Source organism: Camelus ferus, chromosome 3 (genome assembly GCF_009834535.1).
Source record: "Camelus ferus isolate YT-003-E chromosome 3, BCGSAC_Cfer_1.0, whole genome shotgun sequence".
In the NCBI taxonomy this organism is placed as follows: Eukaryota; Metazoa; Chordata; class Mammalia; order Artiodactyla; family Camelidae; genus Camelus; species Camelus ferus.
Genome location: NC_045698.1, coordinates 74,476,113 through 74,499,593, shown reverse-complemented (window position 1 = coordinate 74,499,593; position 23,481 = coordinate 74,476,113). Strand labels below are relative to the sequence as shown.

Sequence of the window (23,481 nt, the reverse complement as noted above, 5' to 3'; positions counted from 1 at the left end):
CATTAAGTTCTTACCAACCCTTTTACTGATCTCTAAGTGCTCCCAAATGTAAATGGAACACATATGCTAATAAACTTTTGATTTTCTCTTGTTTAAAAAAAAAAAAAGGAAAAAGAAAAAAGTCTTTCTGATTCTTCCTCCAAAATCTACAAATCCACCCATTTCTCTTCATCTTCACTCTCACCCCTTTGGAAGTTATGATTATCTCTGGCTTGGACTACTGCAGCACCTCCTAATTGGTGACTTTTCTTTTCCTCATGCTCCTTTCCAAATTATTCCCCTTAGAGTAGCAAAAGCCTACAGTGGCTTTACTTTTCATTTAAAGAAAAATCCTACACCTATGTTTTATAACATAAAAATATAAATATTTAATAGTCAAATATAAGTCAAACACAACCCAGGCTGTTTAATATAAATAGTGTTATTTAATATTATTTCTTAGATGCCTCTGAAGAAGTGAATGATTTGAAAGGAAGAGGTTTACCCTTTTTAATAGCAAAAAATAAAAATGAAGCCATTTGAAATTACTATTTCTCATGTAACAGGTTGACAAAATTAAAGAAACAACTGCACACTACAGGTGAGAGTGTGGGGAAACAGGTTCTCCACTGCACTGTTAGTAGAAATGTAAATTACTGAAAAACAATTCGGCAATAGCTATTAAAATTCTAAGAGGGCAAAACTTTATACCCAGAAATTCTACTTCTTGGAATTTATCTCACAAAAAACATTTGCATAACCATTCAGATTATATTAACAAGGACATTTATCATAGTTTTAATAGCCAAAAAAGTTAAGTAAGAAATGAAAGACATGAATAAAATGATATGCAGCCTTTAAAAAAAAGTAAACTAACCAAGTAAAATGATACAGAGAAAACCCAAAATATATAATAAACTAAAAAAAGTCAAACTTCAGAACCACTTATTGAGTACCAAATTATTTCTATAAAGTAAATAAATGTCCTGTGTGGGCATATGTATTAAAAAAAAAACAACTTAATTGCCTGGTAAAAATGTAAATATTAGAATTAATCAAAAACAAAATGATTTCTGTGCCAACTCAAATTCCATTCACAAGTTGCTAAAAACACACATACCTTGTGACCTACCACTACAAACGACAGCATTTCCAAACATAGAGCCTATTAAAATATGAAACACTGTATCATTCCAAATTTAGGACAGATGCTTCCATGAAATTAAACTGCAGCTCTCACATGTAACAGGAAACAATCATTACACTAGAAGCCAAAATTATATCTAAAGTAAAATAATACAGATTAAGATGAGTTATTTTCTAATCATTACTTGATAGTGTGAAAAAATATAAAACAGTATCAATTCAAAGATAGCAGAAAATATTAGCAGCTCCTCCATAAAGTAGTAAAAAAAAAAAAAAACTCCCTAATTTAAGTTACTCTGGGGAAGTAAAGTCTTAATTAATTTTTTTTAATGCTAGAATATTTCCACAGGAAAAAAATTTATTCCATTCAGGCATATACAACAACAAAAAGGTATGAAACGTGATGTAAAGATCCTACCATACTGCTTATATTTCTATGTATTAGTAATTTATAATTAACAAATTGTAGCAGATACTCAGAAATGATCTGAAGGAAGTAAGAAAACATTGGTCATGATTCCTTTGTACCAGGAACAATGCTAGAAAGAGGAGATAAAATAATTTGTAAAGTAAGGAACTTCTGGTCATGACATTCTAACTGGAATCAAACTCATCTTCCCATTGAAAACTACTGGAAAGCTGAACATAATGCATGAAACTCAGACACGGGCAGCAGGAAGCACAGGACTGGAATCCCTGGGTTGAGGAGACAAAGCTGAAGGTCTGGGAAGAGCAAAGCAGCCAGAGTTCATGGGACAGACTACTGGAGATGACAGAGGTACACAGAGAGAAAAGCCTGGAGATGTGCAGCAAACACCACTCTGTCCAGTATTCAGCGGAATACTGATGACTGCATGCCTGAGAGAAAACTACACAAGCTGGGCAAAGAACTAGCTGACAAGATAGAGGGAACAGCACCTGGCGTTCACCCACGGCCAGGAATAGGGCCTGTTCCCACCAGCCACACTGGAAAACTCATCATTCATGGAATGTTGGGTAGAATATTCAAAAGGTTTTGCCATGCCAGTGGGGAGTAATTAGCCCTGGAGTTAGCACTGCTCTAGTCCTGCCTAACAAATCTTAAAATCAAGATCCAAAAAAATCCAAACTCTTTCCAAGTAACTTAACTGTGTCCCCAAACAAACTCAACAACACACGGCAATGTAAACTATCAAAAATGAAACAGGCAGAAAAAAGAATTTTTAAAAAAGAAACAGAGTATCACTGAACTGTAGGACACCTTCTAGAGTTCTAATAAATGTGTAATTAGAAACATCAAAGGAGACAGAGGGGGACAGAGAAAGTATTTGAAGAAATAACAGCTGAAGATATTCAAAATGATGAAAACTAAAACCCCACAGATTCAAGAAATTCAATGAACCCCACCACAAAAAGCATGGGAAAAAAAAAAAAAAAAAACCCTACACTATCAGTACCATAGCTGAGTCATACAGCCTTGGGACATTCCAGTATTTTACAATGATAATATAATAATTTCCACAAACTGATTACATCTATGAAACCCATGAATTCTACAATTCATTTTGAAAAGTTTGTGGGTATGTTATTTTTTTCTTACAGCATTTAAAATTTCTTCCCCTGTAAATACAGCAGGAATTGACTGGTCTCCTTTCCTGCATAGTTTATATCACAGTATCCAGAATTCTCTACAGGTAAGTTCTCATCTGGTGGAGACTTTTAAAAAACCAAAGGACTGAGGTTACTTGGTGAGTCAGCAAGAAACGGATCATCTGAGTTAAGTATGTCCTTTAATGTCAGGGGACTTTTGGCTTCTCTATTTAATTAAAGCCTTTCTAACAATGGAAGAGTTGAAACTTTTAAGTCCCTATTATTCAAGTACTATAAATTCTCAGGTTATCAAACACTAACATCATAATCAAAACAAATCGTGAATAAAAATAACATGCAGACAAAAGATTATTAAATATTTTTACATAAAAGAGAATCAAAATAATCCGCATAACTGAAGTCAGTATCTGAGTTCTGCAGAGTGGTACCAAGTGTGCTGAGCTGCACCAGCTCAGTCACTGCCCGATCTCAGCGGTAAGAGAGTCATTTCTGGAAACCACATGACCACCAGGTTATTACTACTGCTATTAAAAAAGGAGTAAATCTAAATGTCTAAGCACAGATTCAAAACAAGAAGGAAAATTACATTACCTTTTCTTTCCCAATACTTTCTCTTCCCGCTTTCTAGACTCAGTGCCCCTCAACTGCTTTTGTTCTCCTTGGACTGAGAGGCTACTCTTCTTGTTCTTCTGAGGAACAAAGATAACTGGCCAGAGTCTCACTTTTGTCCTTCAGAAGCAAATCACATAAGCTCAACAGTTTGTCCTACCAAAAGTTAGGGGTTGAAACAAGACCTCCGCAGTCTCTCCCAGCCCCAGGACCTGTGACTGTTCGCTGCTTGGCTACGTCCCTCTCTGCTGTCATCCTCATAAATTCCTTGAGCTTTGTAGCTCGTGTCCACAGAAGATTTCTTTATCGATCCAGCTCGAGTGGATCTTTGTTAATACAGGGATGGCCTATTTGGAAATTTTAAAGAAGACAATAAATTACAGTCAGGAGATGTTTGCCTACTTCCCTCCAGCTTTTGTGCAATATTCCTGTTCTGCACCCTGCTGCACCCCATTCCCACTCCACACCCATGTCCTAGAGAAGTTGTTCTAGCTGTTATTCCCTATTTTCTGTATCCCCAAAATCTCCTTGATTGGCTCTTTCAGCTCAACATTTCTTTAAAAAACAAAGCCTTTCTTTTCCTAATCCAACCAATTCTTCCAGCTACTGCTCAATCTACTCTTCTTTAAAACTCCTCAAACAGACGTCTAGGGGATAAACCATTAAAACTCTGCATTTGCTCCCAGAAAGTATGAACCAGGCTATATACTTAAGATATTCCCTTTCTCTGAAGCTCCACCAAATATATTCTGTTTTCTTCTCTCATATCCTGTGTAACACAGAACCAAGAGGTGGTTTGATGTTCTCCATGACTTCTCCCCAATTCCACCCCTATTAAAGTTAACCTTACTTGCCTAGACCACCCTCTGCTCTTCCTCTTTATCACATACACTCATAAGCTTTCTCTTATTTACCCCTTATATCAACACTCTGAGACACATATCTTCATCTTATAAATGGTGTCAGAGAGAATAATCTGTCCAAGGCCACACAGCTAACAAATGCAAGAGCTCAGACTCAGCCCAAATCTACCTCTTAATGTGTTAGACTGGATACAACCTAAGGGGCTCAGGGGATACAGAAGCATGGGGACCTAAAGACCTCCAGTTCTTATATCTAAAGATTACTTTGAGAATAACTACCTAAGCTAAACTGATGAGAGCACTTTATAAACTGGTTACATATTACACGAACCTGTACTTAGTACTTTATCATTAAAGTACAAGCTAAGAGGCATGGGGAAAGCTACCTACTCCCTGTAGGCCACCTGCTTTGTAGCATGAGTAGCAGCTAAGGTGAAGAAGCCCTTTGAGGCCAAGATTAGAGAGTACTTGATATGACATACTCTGTTAGAAGAAATGAAGGTGAAAACAGAAGAGGCCTCTCACTCTTTGCGTTTCTAACTAGAATCATAACCAATGCTTCAAATATCCCTAAGCAATAACAATTAAGAAATAAATCACCATCTTCTTATCTAACCAACCCCAGTTCCACACTGGATAATTAGTAACAGCATCACTTTAAGAGAGACAGAGTACACATTTCTCTATGTCCTGGGAAAACAAATGTCTGGTTTAGTACTTTTAAGTTTTAGAAAAATTTTCAGAATGCCAAGTTGTACATTAAATAATATTAATATTATAAAATACTGTTTTTACATGAAATGCATTATTTCAAAAGATTTTCTGAATTCCTAAATGTGATTATTTTATGTTGGCATCTTGTGACCAAAAATAATCCCTAGAAATAAATGCATCCCTTATTTCACAGTAAAAAAGAAGGAGTAATGATTCAATTTACAGAAATATTATTCTCCTCTACCTCCCCTCCCAAAAAGAGATCAGTTAAATAAATAGCATATTAAATAGCACAGCAAGTTTCTAAAATAATTAGTATAACTCCTAAAATGTCTATTTTACTCTTAGAAAGCCAATATAGGTAAGGAGTATTGGTTATATTAGAATGAATATACAATATAAAGAAAGTAAACACTGTACTCAACTTTTGAAAAGAGCAAACTACATTTAAGGGAAATTTTTCCATATTTTAGAAAAGCACATCATGCTTTCCACCTCTGAACTAACAGATGTGTGGTAAGGTAAATCAGTATTTCATAAACAGGTAGTAATTGAAGTGTTCTGAGTTCTTATACCAAAAAGTATTTATTCCAGGACATTGAGTCAAAGAACAAACTACTACTAGAGCTATAATTACAGTAAAGCATTGAAAATAATCAACAGAATGACTCAAGCTTGAAAAATACCTAAATACTAGTTGTCATAAATAGCTTTTCTCTGTAGACTGTATCTTCCAACTACTTGCTTTCTTTCTTCTTTCTTGAATATTTTTTAAATACAGCATAAAAATGCATGAAGAAGAATGTGTAGCTTCTGTACCACACAATAATTCAAAATGTTTCTCTGAATCAGTTTTTTATTCAGACTTGGACTATTACAAAATAAGAATGTTTTTTAGAATCTGAGTCCTTATGAGATACAGAAATCCAAAAGACAAGTCATTAAATTTCCCTAAAACTGAGGTTTTCAAAGACTCATTTGTAAGTACAGAGGAAACCTTAGGTAGTTTCCATTCAGAAGAGCCTGTCTTTCTGCATTTTCTCAAAGCTACCTGGGTTGCAGTAAGAATCACCTGAGGGCATTTTAAAACTACCAATTCTTGAATCCCATGACCTGAGATTCTGATTTGATAGGTTTGGGATGGGGCCAGGCATCAGTATCTTAAAGCTTCTGAAGTAATTCTAATGTACAAGTTCTCCTGCAACAAACATTTGTGACCCTAATAATCACTGGATTGTGCAAGATCTCACAACAAAAACCACACAGCATATGGGAAAATGGCATTAGAGGCACAACGCTCAAAAAACTCCTCAAGGAAACATAATAAAAACTTCGTATGATTTTACATGTATTAAATGGTTAAGGCATAAAGTCAGCCCTCCATATCAGCTGGTTCATCTGTGGATTCAACCAACCTCAGATTGAAAATATTCAGAAAAACAATTTTAAAATGTTTATATATTGATTCCGTACCTGGCAACTTTACTATATTTATTGATTATTTCTAATAGTTTTTTGATAGAGTCTTTAGGGCTTTCTACATATAAAATCATGGAATCCACAAATAGTGACAGGTTTCAATCTTCCTTTCCAATTTGAATGCCTTTTATTTCTTTTTCTTGCCTAATCACTGTGGCTAGGACTCCTAGTACTATGTTGAATAAAAGTGTGAGTAGGCATCCTTGTCTTGTTCCTGATCTTAGAGGGGCAACTTTAAATTTTTCAGCTTTGAGTATGATATTAGCTGTGGATTTGTCAATATGTCATTTATTATATTGAGGTATGTTCCTCCATACACATTTTATTGAGAGTTTTTACCACAAATGGGTGCTGAGTCTTGTCAAATTCTTTTTGTTCATCAACTAAGATGATCATATGATTTTTACCCTTCGTTTTGTTAATGTGGTGAATCAAACTGATTGATTTGTGGATGTGAAACCATCCTTGTATCCCTGGAATAAATCACACTTGATCATGGCGTACGATCCTTTCAATGTACAGTTGTCACTCAGTATACAAGGGGGATTGGTTCCAGGACCCATCACAGATACCAAACATGCAGACACCCAAGTCCCATAGTTAGCCCTCCATATTCAAGGTTCTGCACCCTTGGATTCAACCAACCGCATATCATATAGTACTGTATTTACTACTGAAAAAAAATCTGTGTATAAGTGTACCTGTGCAGTTCAAAATCTGTGTTGTTCAAGGGTCAACTGTATTGTTTCTTTGGCTTGCTAATATTTTGTTGAGGATTTCTGCATATTTGTTCATCAGAGATAATACCCTGTAATTTGTATGTGTGTGTGTAGTCCTTGTCTGGTTTTGGGATCCAAATAATGTTGACTTCATAAAATGAGTTAAGAAGCATTCCTTCCTCTTCAATTTTTTGGAAGAGTTTAAGAAGTACAGGTATTAAATCTTTGAATGTTTGGCGGAATTACCCAGTGAAACTGTCTAGTCCTGGAATTCTGTTTTGGGGAGATTTTTGTTTCAGTCCCCTTCTTACTGATCACTCTATTCAGATTTTCTACTTCTTTGTCATTCAGTATTGGAAGGTTGTAAAGTATCACTAAAGAATTTATCCACTTCTTCTAGGTTGTCCAATTTGTTGGCACTTTCTTTTCACTGCCATTTACTTGGAGTATCTTCTTCCATCCCTTCACTTTTAGCCTATGTTTGTTTTTAGAGCTAAGATGAGTCTCATGGAAGCAGCATATGGTTGGGCCTTATTTTTTAATCCAGCCAGCCACTCTGTGTCTTTTGATTCAATCCATCTACATTTAGGGTAATTATTACTATTTAAGTACTTAGTTCTGCTGTTTTATCTTTTGTTTTCTAGTTGCTCTATAATTCCATCATTCCTTTTTCCTTGTGTTTCTGTCTGCCATTTTAGTTTGGTGGTTTTGCAAGAGTATTTTCTGTTTCCTCTTTTTTGTTTCATGTCTCTGCTCTAGATTTGTTTTATGGTTACCATGAAGTTTGTGTAAAACATCTCATAGATAAAATAGTCCTTTTTGTGCTGACAACATCGCATTTTCATTTGCCTATATGGTTTCATCCTTTTCCACTTCCAATTTTATATTTTATCATCTCAAATTATCCCTTTTATATTGTGAGTTTATTACCAAATGGAAGTAGCTGTAGGTTTTTTTCTTTTACTGCTTTTTTCCCTTCATGTTATAATTAAGTGTTTAAACAACTTATTCTGATATGGAGTTGCAATTTTCTGATTCTGTTTCTATTTATCACCTTATTCATAGTTTTGTGCATGTTGGCCTTTTCATTTCAGGTAGAAGAGCTCCTTTCAACATTTCTTATAAAGCAGATTTAACAGTGATGATCTCCCTCAGCTTTCATTTGTCTTCAAAAGTCTTTATTTCTCCTTCATATCTGAAGGATAACTTTGCTGCACAGAATTTTCTTGGCTGATATTTTTAATATATCAATATTTTGATTATGTCAATCCACTTTCTCCAGGCTGGTAGAGTTTCTGCTGAGAAATCTACTGATGGCCAAATGTGGATTCTTTTATAGGTTACCATCCTTTTTCCCTGGATTCCTTTAAAATTGTGTCTTCATTAGCCACATTATATACTTGAAACTCGTTAAGAGAGTAGATCATAAATGTTATCACCACACACACAAAAAGGTGAGGGGTGGAGATGTTAACTAACTTCTCTATGGTAACCATTTCACAATACATATGGGTATCAAATCATCTCATCATACAACTTAAATTTAAGTATGTTATATGTCAATAATATCTCAATAATACTAGAAAAAATATTTAAATCATTTCTTCACATTTCCTTTGGAGAATTTTAATGTAATGTGTCTTGGAGAAGGTCTTTTTGCATTGAATTAATTAGGAGTTCTCTAAGCTTCATGTATTCATATATCTAGTTCCTTCCCCAGGTTTGGGATGTTCTCAGCTATTATTTCTTTAACTAAATTCTCGGCTCCCTTTTCCCTCTTCTTCTGGGATACCCATTATCCTAATGTTGCCCTTCCCAAAAGAGATGGATAGTTCTCACAGAATTTCTTCTTCTTCTCCTCCTCCTCTTCCTATTCTTCCTCTTATTCTTCTTCTTTTCTTCTTCTCTTCTTCCTTCTTCTCCTCCTCCACCTGCTCCTCCTCCTCCTTCTTTTTTAAATCTTAATGCTCTCTCCTCTTCTACTTATACCATTTCTAGATTTCTATCTTTGAGCTTGTTAATTCTCTCTTCCATATGGTCTGCTCTATTTCCAAAGCTTTCTAGTGAGTTCTCCATCTTATTTATTGATTTAACTCCAGAATTTCTGTTTTGTTATTATATAGAGTTTCAATCTTTTTGGTAAAGTATTCCTTTTGCTCATTAATTTTATTCCTGAGCTCATACAATTGCCTTTCTGAGTTTTCTTGTACATCGCTGAGTTTCTTCATGACAGCTATTTTGAATTCTATCAGATTGCAATATTCCATGACTTCAAGTTTATTTTCTGGAGAATAGTCATTTTCCTTTTACAATTCTGTGTTACCATGGTTCTTCATAGTGCTTAATGAATTGCTACTCTGCCAGCAAATCTGAAGAAGAGAATAGCTTTCTTCTTCATATAAAGCTTTAAAAAAAACAACCAAAAAAACTCTTGATTCTAAGGATTCAGTAAGTTAATAGAGTCGCTCTTTTATTTCCCAGTAGATGGCACTACAGCACAAATTCCTGGTTTGTCTTACCTGAGCTCTGGTTGTATTTGAGAGCTGGCACTTTACACCTTCCACTGCCTCTATCAGAGGTGTCACCCGGTACCCTAGATGTCACTGCTTGTGCCTCCAGGGTCACTGGTGCCTTAATGCTGCTGGTATCAGCAGTGTCACCCACTGAGGCACCAGGATGTCAGGTGCTTCTGTGTTTTCAGTTTTCAGTCTCCTGAATGGCAGGCTCTGCTGCCACAGGTGGAGGGAAAGGGTGTATGGCAGCCAGGGCCTCATGTGTCTCTGCTGTGGCCAGAATTGTAGGGTACACAGGCTCTGCCACTGGGTGGGGGACATAGGGGAGGAGTTGGAGTGGTTGGCACATCTGCAGCTGGAGGGATGTGGTTGCAGGCTCCACTGCCACTGCTGTTGAGTTCCAGGTGGCTGTGGGTACCTGTGCAGCCATGAATCTGGTGTGTAAGCTGCCTCCCCTGGTGCTACGAGGTTCTCTGAGTCTGCAGGCTCAAGGGTATGAGATCACATGCACTGCCTTCACTGTTCCCCATCTCCCGCCTCTATCTGTTTCAATATACCCACCTTTAGATGTAATGATGTGCAGAATTCTCCAGCCTTCTAGTGTTTAGGAAATAGGCTCCTTTGTTGAGTTATGGATGCTTTACTGGTTGCAGATTAAAGGAGAGAGACAAAGGGATCATCTCATGCTGCCATGATAATTTTTAACTGGATTTTTTTTTGCTTTTGAGTTATATGAGTTCCTTGTATTTTTGATATTATATCAAAAAAACAGTTTGCTAATTTTTCTCCTATTCTGTAGGTTGCCTATTCATTTTGCTGAGGGTTTTGTTTTTGTTTTTGTCTTTTTGCTGTACAGAAGCTTTTTATTAATGCTTTTGTTGCTTATACATTTTCGCTTTTGTTGCTTGAGCTTTTTGGTGTCATATCCAAAAAACTGTTGCCAAGACCAATGTCAAGAAATTTTTTCCCTATATTTTCTTCTAGTAGCTTTGCAGTTTTGGGTTTTACATTTAAGTTTACAATCCATTTTCAGTTAATTTTTGTGAGTGGTGTAAGATAGGGGTCCAATTTTAAATATCCTTTTACATGGGCACATTCAGTTTTCCTAACATCCAATATTAGACTATTCTTGGCTCCCTTGCCAAACTTTAGTTGACCACATCTACGTGGGTTTATTTCTGGACTCTCAATTCTGTTCCACTGGTCTATGTATCTGTTTTTATGTCAGTACCATACTGTATTGATTACTATAGCTTTATAATAAATTTTGAAATCAGGAATTGTGATGCATCCAGCTTTGTCTACTTTCTCAGAATTACTCTGGCTATTCCAGGTCTTCGTAGTTCCATGTGTATTTAACATTTTTTTTTCTATTTCTGTGAAAAATGTCATTAGAATTTTGATAGGAATTGCACTGAATCTATAGATGGCTTTGGATAGTAAGGGTATTTTAACAATATTAAGTCTTCCATTTCATTAGCACAGAATACCTTTCCATTTATTTGTATCTCCTTCAGTTTCTTTCATCAATATCTTATACAATTTTCAGTGTATTGATATTTCCCTTTCTGGTAAACTTTATTCCTAAGTATTTTAATGTTATTTGATGAATTGTATATGGGATTGTTATCTTTATTTCTTTTTCAGATAGTTCATTGTTAATGTATAGAAACCCAATGATTTTTGAACATTGATTTTCTATCCTGCAACTTTACTGAATTCATCTATTAGTTTCATTAGTCTCTTGGTGGCATCTTCAGTATTTTCTATATATAATAACACATCCTCCACAGACAGAGACAATTTTTTGCTGCTTCTTTCCCATCTGGATGTCTTTTATTTCTGACAAGTGTAATTGAGGATGTGTAAAAAAACACAAGATAAAATTCACCTTTAGCATAGAGCAAAACAAGCCTTCAAACTAAAATAGCCATTAACATATGAAAAGGTATTTAATTTCATTCATAATTAGTGAAGTATAAATTAAAAGCCATAGTAGGTATCATTTCTTAACTATCAGATTAACAATAATACTCTGTTGCCCAGATTAAGTGACAATTGGTAGTTTCACATATTCCTGTTGGATACACAAAATGATACAGGGCTATAAAGGAAATTTATATTTATTTATATTGGCAATATATAGCAAAAACATTTACACTTTGACCAAGAAACTCCATTTCCAGGAACTTACTCTAAGGATACTCATAAGGATACAAAAACATATCTGTAACAAAGTTACTCATTACAGCATTACTTGTGATTGCAATATACTCTGAGACATAATATTCCAACATAGTAACTTGGCTGAATATCTAAATATTCTTTCTGCTAAAAGGAACCAAAAATCCCTTAGGGAAAGACTTTAATGAAGGACTGGAAAAGGGAAGATTCAAAAGATGAGCCTGGAGTATTTTATTAAGTCAGGAAATAAGAAGTATTCGAAGAATGACAGGGAAAGAGTTCGGGTAACTAAAAGCAAATATGGCTACCTAGGCTTCTATCTCCCAACATCTCTTCCAAATGCAACACAAACAATAAAAACATAAAAGTAAAACCACACAAAAACCATGCCCTCAGGATTAAAGACAGAATGTACACACTTCAAAATAACTTTAACCAAAAAAGGAAAACTACATGGCACAGAGTGTGACTTCTCACACTTACATTCCAGATTAAAGGAACTGAAGAAGCATAACTAAATGAAATGAGTGATTCTGGATTAGACTCTGAATCAGGATGAAAAAAAAATTTTTTGCCAAAAAGGGACAATATTGGAACAACTGACAAAAGCTGATAATAGCGTGGTAACATTGCCAATTTTCCCAAATTTGATCATTATATTGTGGATTTGTTCTTAGAAAATACATGCTTAAATATTTAAGAATAAAGAGACATGATGTCTTCAACTATCTTGTGAATCATTCAAAACATATATATATATGTATATATATATATATATATATATAAGTTATATTAAGAGAAAAAGGGAACCACAGATCAAATACAGCAAAATGTTAACTAATCAATAGAGTAGATAGGGGACTCTGTTTTTTGTTCTATTCTTGAAACTCTGCTGTATATTTTAAATTTTTTAAGTAAAGACATAAAAATCACTAGTTACAAGACTTCCGCTTCCAGTCAAGATAGAGAAACAGGCACATATTTATCCCCTTGCATAAAACAACTAAAAACTGGACGAAATACAAGAAATAATGTTCAAGCCATTGGACATTAGGCAAGGAAGGACACTGAACTCTGAAAGACTATAAATAAATGAACTGAGTCCTGAGATTATCACAGCTTACTGAATGGAGAAAATGTACAAGCCATGGCCCAGGGAAGAAGAGCCAAGTAGAACACAGTTATCTCTGTGAGTTAAAGAGACTGTTCAGAGCAAAGAGACATCAGGGTACAGTACTGGAGAAGACACAAGGACACAGTACTGCAGAGGAGGGAGGTGTACGAAGAGAAGACTCAGGAGATCCACAAAGACTCCTTCTCAAATATTAAGCTAAGTGCTGATCAGCTCAGGATGTGAGGAAACTACTCTATGCCAAGGAAATAACCCATCTGTAAGGATTACAGAAAACACTGTCTAGAGCTCACATAGGACCACGGAATTGTGCCAGGTTCCAACAGCCAGAGTATAAAACCTCATAATATGGGGAGCATCCTCTGAATACTGAGAATGATCTTGCCCCAGCAGAAGAGATAAATTCACTCTAGACTACACATACTGCTGGGCTACTTAATAAATATAAAAAACAAAAACCAAAAAGATCAAGCTATGTCCAAGTAACTTAACTATATCCCAACAAAGCTCAATAATATATAAAGAAATGTAAAACTATTCAGTAACTAATAATTTAAATTCATAATATCTGGCATCAAATCAAAGATTACCAGACATGCAGATGCAGGAATATAAAATAAGGGGGAAAAATCAATCAAACTGGCCCAGAAGTAGCACCGGTGATAGAAGACAGGAGGAATAAAAGTTATTATGACTGTATTCCATCTGTTCAAGAAACTGAAAAAAAGAATAAATTATATTAATTAGACAAATGGAAAATATTTTAAAAGATTCAAACTGAACTATTACAGATGATTCATTTATTTACGACTTGTTAATTTTCAACATGAAAATGGCTCAACTACTCAAGTTTCTGTTTTCTTCTCTCCAATTCCTCCACCATAAGTACAGGCATGGGGCAAAAGGAGGATCTGAATCTGGCAGATATGAAAAAATAAAGCACTGGCACACAGGCATATGTAAATTGAAATACTGGTGAGACAGGAAGTGACACTGCCAGAGGAGGAGGGGGGAGGGAGGAAGGGACACAGCTGGAACAGGAGAGATTAGGGAGAGGGTTAGTTAAAATCACTGATAGGGTTATTCAAGAGCCCAGGGGTTGGAGGGGCGGCAGTCCAACATGGTGGCATAGCAAGCCTGATCTCACCCTCTTCCAAGACATACCAAATCTACATCTACATCTGGAATAATTTCAGCTAAAAAGAACTTAAAACTAGATGGGCAGTAGAGGCAAAGATGCAGTGTCACCTAAAACCCCATCCCAACACACTGATACACGGTAGGGAGGCATCTCATAAGCCCAGACCTCTCTTTGAGGATCAAAGTATTTGTGCCGCGCACTGGGCACCTAAACCCTTGACACCCACACCAGAGAGACAAGGCCGCCAAGACATCTGGCTTTAGAAACCAATGGGGCTTACACCCAGGGGGCCATCTGAGGTACTTCTGTTGCAGGGCTCATGTGTGGACTCACTGGTTCCAGGAAACAGCACAAAGGCAGCAGTTTGAAAGGTGACTGGATTATATATGAAGGAGATTCCGTTGCTAATCTTAAAGTATCTGCTGGATGGACAGGAATTAGTTGGGATTTTCCTCATGGATGGTGGCACTAAACCTAATTACCCCCACCCCCAAAAAATTAATAAATAAACTTTTTTTTTTTTAAGTCAGGCTACTCAGACAATCACAAAGGTCTCAGAGATAACCAAGAGCTAGGATAAGGCTGAATGATAAGAGCCATCTCCTACATAAGGCCTAGTCCTTCAAGACTGGGAGAGATAGCTATTTCTCCTAATACATAGAAACAAACACACAGCGTCAAGCAAAAGGAAGAAACAGAGGAACATGTTCCAAAGGAATAAGACAAAACCTCAGAAAAAGACCTTAATGAAACAGAGACAAGTAAAATACTATACCTGATAAAGAGTTAAAGAGATGCTTACTGAACTAAGAAGAAGAATGAATGAACACAGTGAGACCTATAAGAAATACAAGAAAATACTAAACAGATGTCACAGAGTTGAAGAATACAATAACTGGACTGAAAAATACCCTACAGGGTTCAAAAGCAGACTAGATGAAGTTGAAGAACAAAACAGCAACCTGGAAGATAGGCCAGCAGAACTCACCCAAACAGAGTAGCAAAAAGAAACAGGAATTTTAAAAAGTGAAGATACTTAGGAGACTTACAAGACAACATCAAGGAAAATAACATTCACTTTATGGAGGCCAGGGGGAACCCACGGGGGTAAGGAGCAGAAAAATAAGAGAGAGAGAAAGGGGCAGAAAACTTATTTGAAAAAATAATGGCCAAAAACTTCCCTAACCTGGGGAAGGAAACAGACATACAAATACAGGAAGCACAGAGAGTTCTAAATAAGATGACCACCAAGATAAATTATAAATAAACTGTCAAGAGTTAAAGATAAAGAGAGACTCTTAAAAGCAGCAAGAGAAAAACAACTTGTTACATAAAAGGGAACCCACGTTAAGACTACTGGCTGACCTTTCAGCAGAAACTCTGCAGACCAGAAGGGAGTGGCATAATATATTCAAAGTACTGCAAGTAAAAAATTTATAACCAAAAATACTATACCTGGAAAGACTACAATTCAGAATTGAATGAGATATAAAGAGCTTTCCAAATAAGCAAAGCTAAATGAGTTCATCACCACTAAACCAATATTACAAGAAGTGTTAAAGGTCTTCTTTAGGCTGAAAAGACAGCACCAACTAACAATAATATATATATATTATAGTATATATATATATGAGTGAAAGTCTCACTGGTAAAAGCAAATATATAGGAAAGGTAGTATTAACCACTTATAAAGCTAGTATGAAGTTTAAAAGCCAAAGGAGGAAAATTAAAACTACAATAATTAGTTAAGGAATACACAAAATAAAAAAGATGTAGAGTATGACAACAAAAACACAAAGTTTCCGGGAGGGCAATAAAAATGTAAAGTTTTTAGAATGTATTCGAATTTAAGCCGCTACCAATTTAAAACAGACTGCTATATACAGAGACAGCTATATGTGAACCTCAAGGTAACCACAAAGCAAAACATACAGCAGACATACAAAAGATATTGAGAATAGAATTCAACATAACACTAAAGCAATTCATAAAACCACAAGTGAAGAGAGCAAGAGATAAAGACAGGAAGAAAGAGAAACTACAAAATAAGCCAGAAAACAATTAACAAAATAGCAATAAGTTCACACCCACCAATATTTACTTTCAGTGTAAATGGACTAAATTACTCAACAAAAGACACTGAGCGCCTAAATGGATTAACAAAACAAAACAAAACAAGACTAACATACATTATGAAGAAGAAACTTATTTTAGATCTAAGGACCCACAGACTGAAAAAGAAGGGCATGGAAAAATTTTCCATGCAAACAGAAATGAAAAGAAAGCTGGAATAGTCATACTTACATTAGACAAAATAGACTTTAAAACAAAGAACATAATAAAAAAAATCCCACTCCTGGGCATATATCCAGAAGGAATCCTACTTCAAAAAGACACCTGCACCCCAATGTTCATAGCAGCACTATTTACAATAGCCAAGACATGGAAACAGCTTAAATGTCCATCAACAGACGACTGGATAAAGAAGATGTGGTATATTTATACAATGGAATACTATTCAGCCATAAAAATGACAACATAATGCCATTTGCAGCAACATGGATGTCCCTGGAGAATGTCATTCTAAGTAAAGTAAGCCAGAAAGAGAAAGAAAAATACCATATGAGATTGCTCATATGTGGAATCTAAAAGAACCCAAAACATTAATACAAAACAGAAACAGACTAGACATAGAATACAAACTTGTGGTTGCCAAGGGGGTGGGGGGGTGGGAAGGGACAGACTGGGAGTTCAAAATTTGTAGATACTGACAGGCATATGCAGAATAGATAAACAAGATTATACTCTATAACACAGCGAAATATATACATGATATTATGGTAGCTCACAGCAAAAAAAAAAAAAATGTGACAATGAATGCATGTTCATGTATACCTGAAAAATTATGCTCTACACTGGAATTTGACACAATATTGTAAAATGACTATAACTCAGTTAAAAAATGTTTAAAAAAAAAAGACAAGCACATTACATAATAATAAAATGGTCAATCCAAAAAGAAGATATAATATTTATAAATATTTACACACTTAACACAGAAACGTGTAAGTATACAAAGTAACTATTAACACATCTCAATGGGAAATGTGACAGCAATATAATAATAGTAGAAGTCTTTAACCCCATTTACAACAATAGATAGATCATATAGACAGAAAATCAATGAAGAAACATTAGCCTTAAATGAAATGTAAAACCAGATGGACTTAAAAGGTATAAACAGAATATTCCACACAAAAGCAGAATAAACATTCTTCTCAAAGGCACATGGAATATTCTCAAGGATAAACTACATGTTAACCATTAAACAAGTCTCAATACATTTAGGAAGACTGAAATCATATCAAGCATCTTTCCGATAACAATGGTATGAAACTAGAAATCGATTATAAGAAGAAAACTGGATAAATCACAAATATATGAAGATTAAACAGTTAGCAAACCACTAATGTGTCAACAAAGAAATCAAGGTGGAAATTAAAAATATTATGAGACAAATGAAAATGGAATAAAACAACCCAGAATTTATGGAATGCACTAAATGCTGCTCTAAGAGGGAAGCTGAAATAGAGAAAGGCCCTCAAGAAACAAAAAAAATCCCAAATAATCTAACTTACACCTAAAGGAACTAGGAAAAGAAGAACATACAAAGCCCACAGTTAGTAAAAGAAAGGAAATAATAAAGATCAGAGGAGAAATTATAAAATAGAGACTAAAATAACAACAGAAACGATTAGTGAAACTAAGAACTAGTTCTTTGAAACGAAAAATAAAATTGAAAAACCTTTATCTAGACTCACCAAGATAAAGAATGAAGGCTCAAATAAAATCAAAGAGATGTTACAACTGATACCCCAGAAATACAAAGGATACATTTAGGATACAAATGTAACAAATATAGTTACATGTCAAAAAAAACTAGAAAAGTGAAAAACATTGGATAAATTCCTAGAAATACACAAGCTCCCAAGATTGAATCATGAAGAAGTAGAAAATCTGAATAGACTCTTTACTAGTAAGAAGACTGAATCAGTAATCAAAAAACCACCCAACATTCAAAAGTCTACGGAACCACACAGATTCATTGGTAAATTCTACCAAATATTAAATGAAGATTTAATATCTCTTCTTCTCCAACTCTTCCAGAAAACTGAAGAAGAGGGACTTCCAAATTCATTTTAGGAGACCAGCATTACTCTGATACCAAAACCAGACAAAGATACCAATGAAAAAAGAAAATTACAGGCTAATATGCCTGATGAACATAAATGCAAAAATCATCAACAAAATATTAGCAAACCAAATTCAACAATGCATTACAAGGATCATACACCATGAACAATGGGAATTAATTCCAAGGATGCAGGAATTCCAAGGATGCAATTCAACATCTGCAAATCAATAACTATGGTACACCATATTAATAAAATGAAGGCTAAAAATCATATGATCTTCTCGATAGGGAAAAGCATATGATAAAATTCAACATCCATTCATGATAAAAATTCTCAACATAGGTATACGTCATATATAACAAACTCACAGCCAACATCATACTCAATTGTGAAAAGCTGAGAGCTTTTCATCCAAGATCAGTCTCCAGTCTCACCACTTTTATTCAACATAGTATTGGAAGTCCTAGCCCTGGTAATTAGGCAAGAAAAAGAAATAAAAGGCATACAAATAGGAAAGGATGAAATAAAACTGCCACTATTTTCAGATGAAATGACTCTACATATAGAAAACCCTGAAGACTCCACCAAAAAACTCTTAGAAGTAATAAATATATTCAGTTAAGTTCCAGGATACAAATTAATATACAAAATGTGTTTCATTTCTATACAAATAATGAACTATCACAAAGCTAAATTATGAAAACAATTCAATTTACAGTGGCATCAAAAAGAATAAAATCCCTAGGAATAAATTTAACCAAGGAAGTAAAAGATCTATACACTTAAAACTATTAGACATTATGAAAGAAACTGAAGAAAACACATATAAATGGAAACACATTTCATGACTATGGGTTGAAAGAATTGATATTGTTGAAATGTCCACATGACCCAACGTAATCCACAAATTCAATGCAATCCCTATCAAAATTCCAAAGACATTTTACACAGTTCTAGAACAAATAATTCTAAAATTTGTATGGGACGAAAGTGCCCAAATAACCAAAGCAATCCTGAGAAAGAAAAACAAAGCTGGAGGTATCATGATACCTCATTTCAAACTGCAGTAATCAAGCAATAGTAATCAAAACACTATGACAGTAGAGTAAGAAGAGACATGTGGGTCAGTGGAACAAAACAGAGAGACAAGAAATAAAACCAGACATATATAGTCAATCAATTCACAACAAAGGAGGCAAGACTATAAAATGGGAAAGGATAGTCTCGTCAATAAATGGTGTATTGGGAAAATTGGACAGCCACATGCAGGAGAATATAAGTGAATGACTGTCTTATACCATATATAAAAATCAACTCAAAATGGATTAAAGACTTGAATGTAAGACCATAAACCATAAAACCCCTAGAAGAATACATACGTAAGGAAGATCCTTGACATCACTCTCAGAGATATTTTTTTGGATCTGATCCAAAGGCAATGGCAACAAAAGCAAAAACAAACAATTGGGATTATATTAAATTAAAAAGCTTCTATACAGTAAAGGAAACCATAAACAAAACAGAAAGTCACTCTACTGAATAGGAGAAAATATTTGCAAATTATATATCCACTAAGGGGCTAATATTCAAAATATATAAAGTACCGTACAATCTAGCTATTCCACTGCTGGATATTTATCCAAAGTAAACAAAAACACTAATTCAAAGAAATACATACACCCATAATGTTCATTGCAGCATTTTTTACAATAGCCAGATACGAAAATGATCTAAGTGTCCACTCATGAATAAATAAATAAATAAGATGTATACATGTACACACACACACATGAATATTATCCAACCATTACAAAGAATGAAAGCCTGCCATTTGTGACCACACGGATGGATGTTGAGGGCATTACGCTAATGAACTAAGTCAGTCAGAGAAAGATCAATACTGTATGATTTCACGTATATGTAGAATCCAAAAAACAAAACAAACAAAGAAAATAAAACAAAATTCACAAGTACAGATAACAGACTGGTGGTTATCAGACAGAAGGGGCTGGGGAGTAGGTGTAAAGAGTGAAGAGAGCAAGTGTTTGGTGATGGCTGACAACTAGACTTACAGCAATGATCACTTCATAGTGTATACAGATATCGGTTATGTTGTACACCTGAAACTAATATGTACCAGTTTTACCTGAATTTAAGAAAAAAATTATCCCAACATGAAAGAGAGAAGGAAAGAAGATAAGAAGGAAAGGGGGAAGGAAGGAAAGAAGGAAAGTACTGGAAGTGAAAAATATCTGAGCTGAAAAATACATTGAATGATAGTAACACTACATAAAAACAAGATTACTGAAATGGAAGACATAACAGTAGAAACTAGCCACAGTTGAAACACAGAAACACAGAAAACAGAAAAATAAATAAACAGAGCACCCGTAAACTAAGGGATAACTTCAAACAGCCAAATATGTATGAAATTGGAGCCCCCAAAGGAAAGAACAGGGAAGAAGGACTAAAAAAAATTTTTGAAAAAATAATGGCAGATATTTTTCTAAAGCATCTAAAAATTGTAAGCCCCCAGTTTTCTAAGATCCACAGAACTTTAGCACAAGAAACATGAAAAAAACTACACAAAGGCACATAACAAATTGCCTAAAATCAGTGATAAAGAGAAAATCTTAAGCACAGTCAGAGGAGGGGAAACTTAGGCACAAATATTTATCAAAAAAAAAAAAAAATGCAAGGCAACAATACATCTTTGAAGTAGTGAAATAAAATTGTGCCAAGCTAGGATTCTATATATAGCAAATACTTTTCGAAAACAAAAACCACAAAAATATTTTCACACTTACAAAATTTGAAAAAATGAATTACCAGCAGATTTCCATTACAGGAAATGTTAAAAGGAGCTCTTCAAGCAGGAGGAAAATAGTACCAGGTGGAAACCTGGATCTACACAAAGAAATGAAGGGTAACTCAATGGGTACACGTAAAAGCTTACGTTCTTATTATTTAAATTATACAAAAGATAATCAATTATTTATAACAAGAAGGAAGAGGAAGAGGAAGAAGAGGAGGACAAGGAGGAGAAGAATGTATTGCGGGGCCTATAACATAAGTAGAATTAAAGTTATGTCAACAATAGCACAAAGGATAGGCAGAAATGGAGGTATAGTGTGGCAAGGATATTATATAGATGAGGTTCTACATTATCCCTAAAACATAGATGTACAGTAAGTTAAAGATGTATCCTATAAACCCTAAAGCAACCACTGAAATAACACAATAAACAGTGACAGGTGATAATCCAACAAAGAAGGTAAAAATGGAATCATAAAAAAACTCAACCCAAAATAAGGAGAAAAAAGGAGAATAAGAATGAAGAAAGAGCACGTAGGACAAAGGGAAAACAAATGGCAACATGACAGATTTAAACTTAACCAAATCAATAATCACATTAAATGATAACAGTCTAAACACACCAATTAAATGACAAAGATTATCATATTAGGAAACAAAGCAAGACCTACCTACATTCTACCTATAAGAAATCCACTTTAAATATAACAAATAGGATGAAAAAAGACATACCATGCTAACATTAACCAAAAGAAAGCTAGGGTGGTTATATTAATATCAGACAGAATAGATTTCATAGCAAAGAAGACTACCAGGGATAAAGAAGCTAATTTCATAAATGGTCAATTCATACAGATTTAGAAATCCTAAACATCAGTCACCTAAAATACAAATTAATTCATTTATCATAAAAAAGTAACAATTCTAAACATTTATCCACTTCGTAACAGAGACTCAAAATACATGAAAGAAAAACTGATTAAACTGCAGGGAGAAACAGACATATTCACAATTATAATCAGAGATTTCAACATACCTATCTCAATAACTGATAGAACAGGTGGACAAAAAAGGGTAGGGGTACAAACAACTTGAACACTACGATCAACATCTTGACTAAATTGTCTCTTATAAAACACTCCAAACAACAACAGCAGAACATAACGTACACATGAAAGACAGAACATACTCTAGGCCATGAAACAAGTATTCATAAATGTTAAAGGATTCAAGTCACATAAAATAGAATCTTGGAAAACAATGGGACTAAATTTTAAATCAGTAACAAAATTATCTCTAGAAAAAAAAATACTTGGAAATTAAATAACAGACTTTAAATGAACACATGGTCCAAAGAAGACATCAAAAGGTAAATTAAAATACATCCTAAACTGAAAGAAAATGAAAATAAGCATATGAGAATTAGACAAAATTAAAAACACTATAAGTTTATATGAATTACAATAGAAGAAAAGCCTTAAATTAATAATCTCAATTTATACCTTATTAACCCAAGGGGGAAAAAAAGAGCAAACAAAACCCAAATTAAGTGGGGAAAAAATTTAATAGATTTCAGAGCAGAAATCAATGCAATAGAAAACAGAATATCAATTGAGACAATGTTGCTGGAATAAATGAATATCTGTTAGTTAAAAAAAAACCTTTAATCTATACCTTGCCCCATATCCAATAATTAACTAAAAATAGGTTATAGACCTAAATATAAATGCTTAAAACCATGAAACTTCCAGATGCAAACATAGGAGAAAACACCTCTGGATACGGCCAAGTTTTTTTTTTTTTAGACACAACACCAAAAACACAGTGCTCTAAAGAAAAAATGGATATCCTGGACTTTTCTTTAAGGTAGAATAAATGATGGATTTTCAGTGTCAAGAGGAAAGGCTGACTGACATACTCCTTGTTTTTCTTTGGGTTTCCAACCATTGTTCAACTGTTATCTATCAACATTTCTTCAGTGAAAGGCAATACTATTCCCTTAAAACCACTTCCTCCCAATCTGTCACCTTTTCCCAGCCTCCTTACCCATCGCAAAAATTCTCCTGCCTGCCTTCCTTAATTATCTTAGTATTTGTCTCCATTTATTCCTCACGAAAATACATGACACTTCAGTACACACATGGATAATTCCTCCTCTATCCTAACCTCATAAATCCTCCATCTTCTCACCTATTAATCCTATTTCTTGTTTCTTTCACTACCTTACTTTTTCTAAAGAGTGTAACTCCAGTTAAACATAGTAAATAAAACACATGGCTATTTTTCCCCTCCTTTCCAAAACCCCACTAAAATACAATATACTTATTTAAAGTATACACTTGCAATAACAAACAAAACAGAAAAGGCAACAATCACAGATAAGACATGCCAACAAAATACAA

General features: G+C 34.5%; 1 protein-coding gene across 9 annotated transcripts in view; it reads right to left on the bottom strand.

Moving 5' to 3' along the window:
- Positions 1–23,481, bottom strand: part of FER (FER tyrosine kinase) — a 367,832-nt gene that overhangs the window by 311,230 nt on the left and 33,121 nt on the right. The window contains exon 2 of one of the 9 annotated variants that reach the window (XM_014552733.2): positions 3,307–3,671. The exons of the other annotated variants lie outside the window; for them this stretch is intronic. The gene's annotated coding sequence lies outside the window, so the exon portion shown is untranslated. The remainder of the gene's footprint in view (positions 1–3,306; positions 3,672–23,481) is intronic. 9 annotated transcript variants of the gene reach the window in all.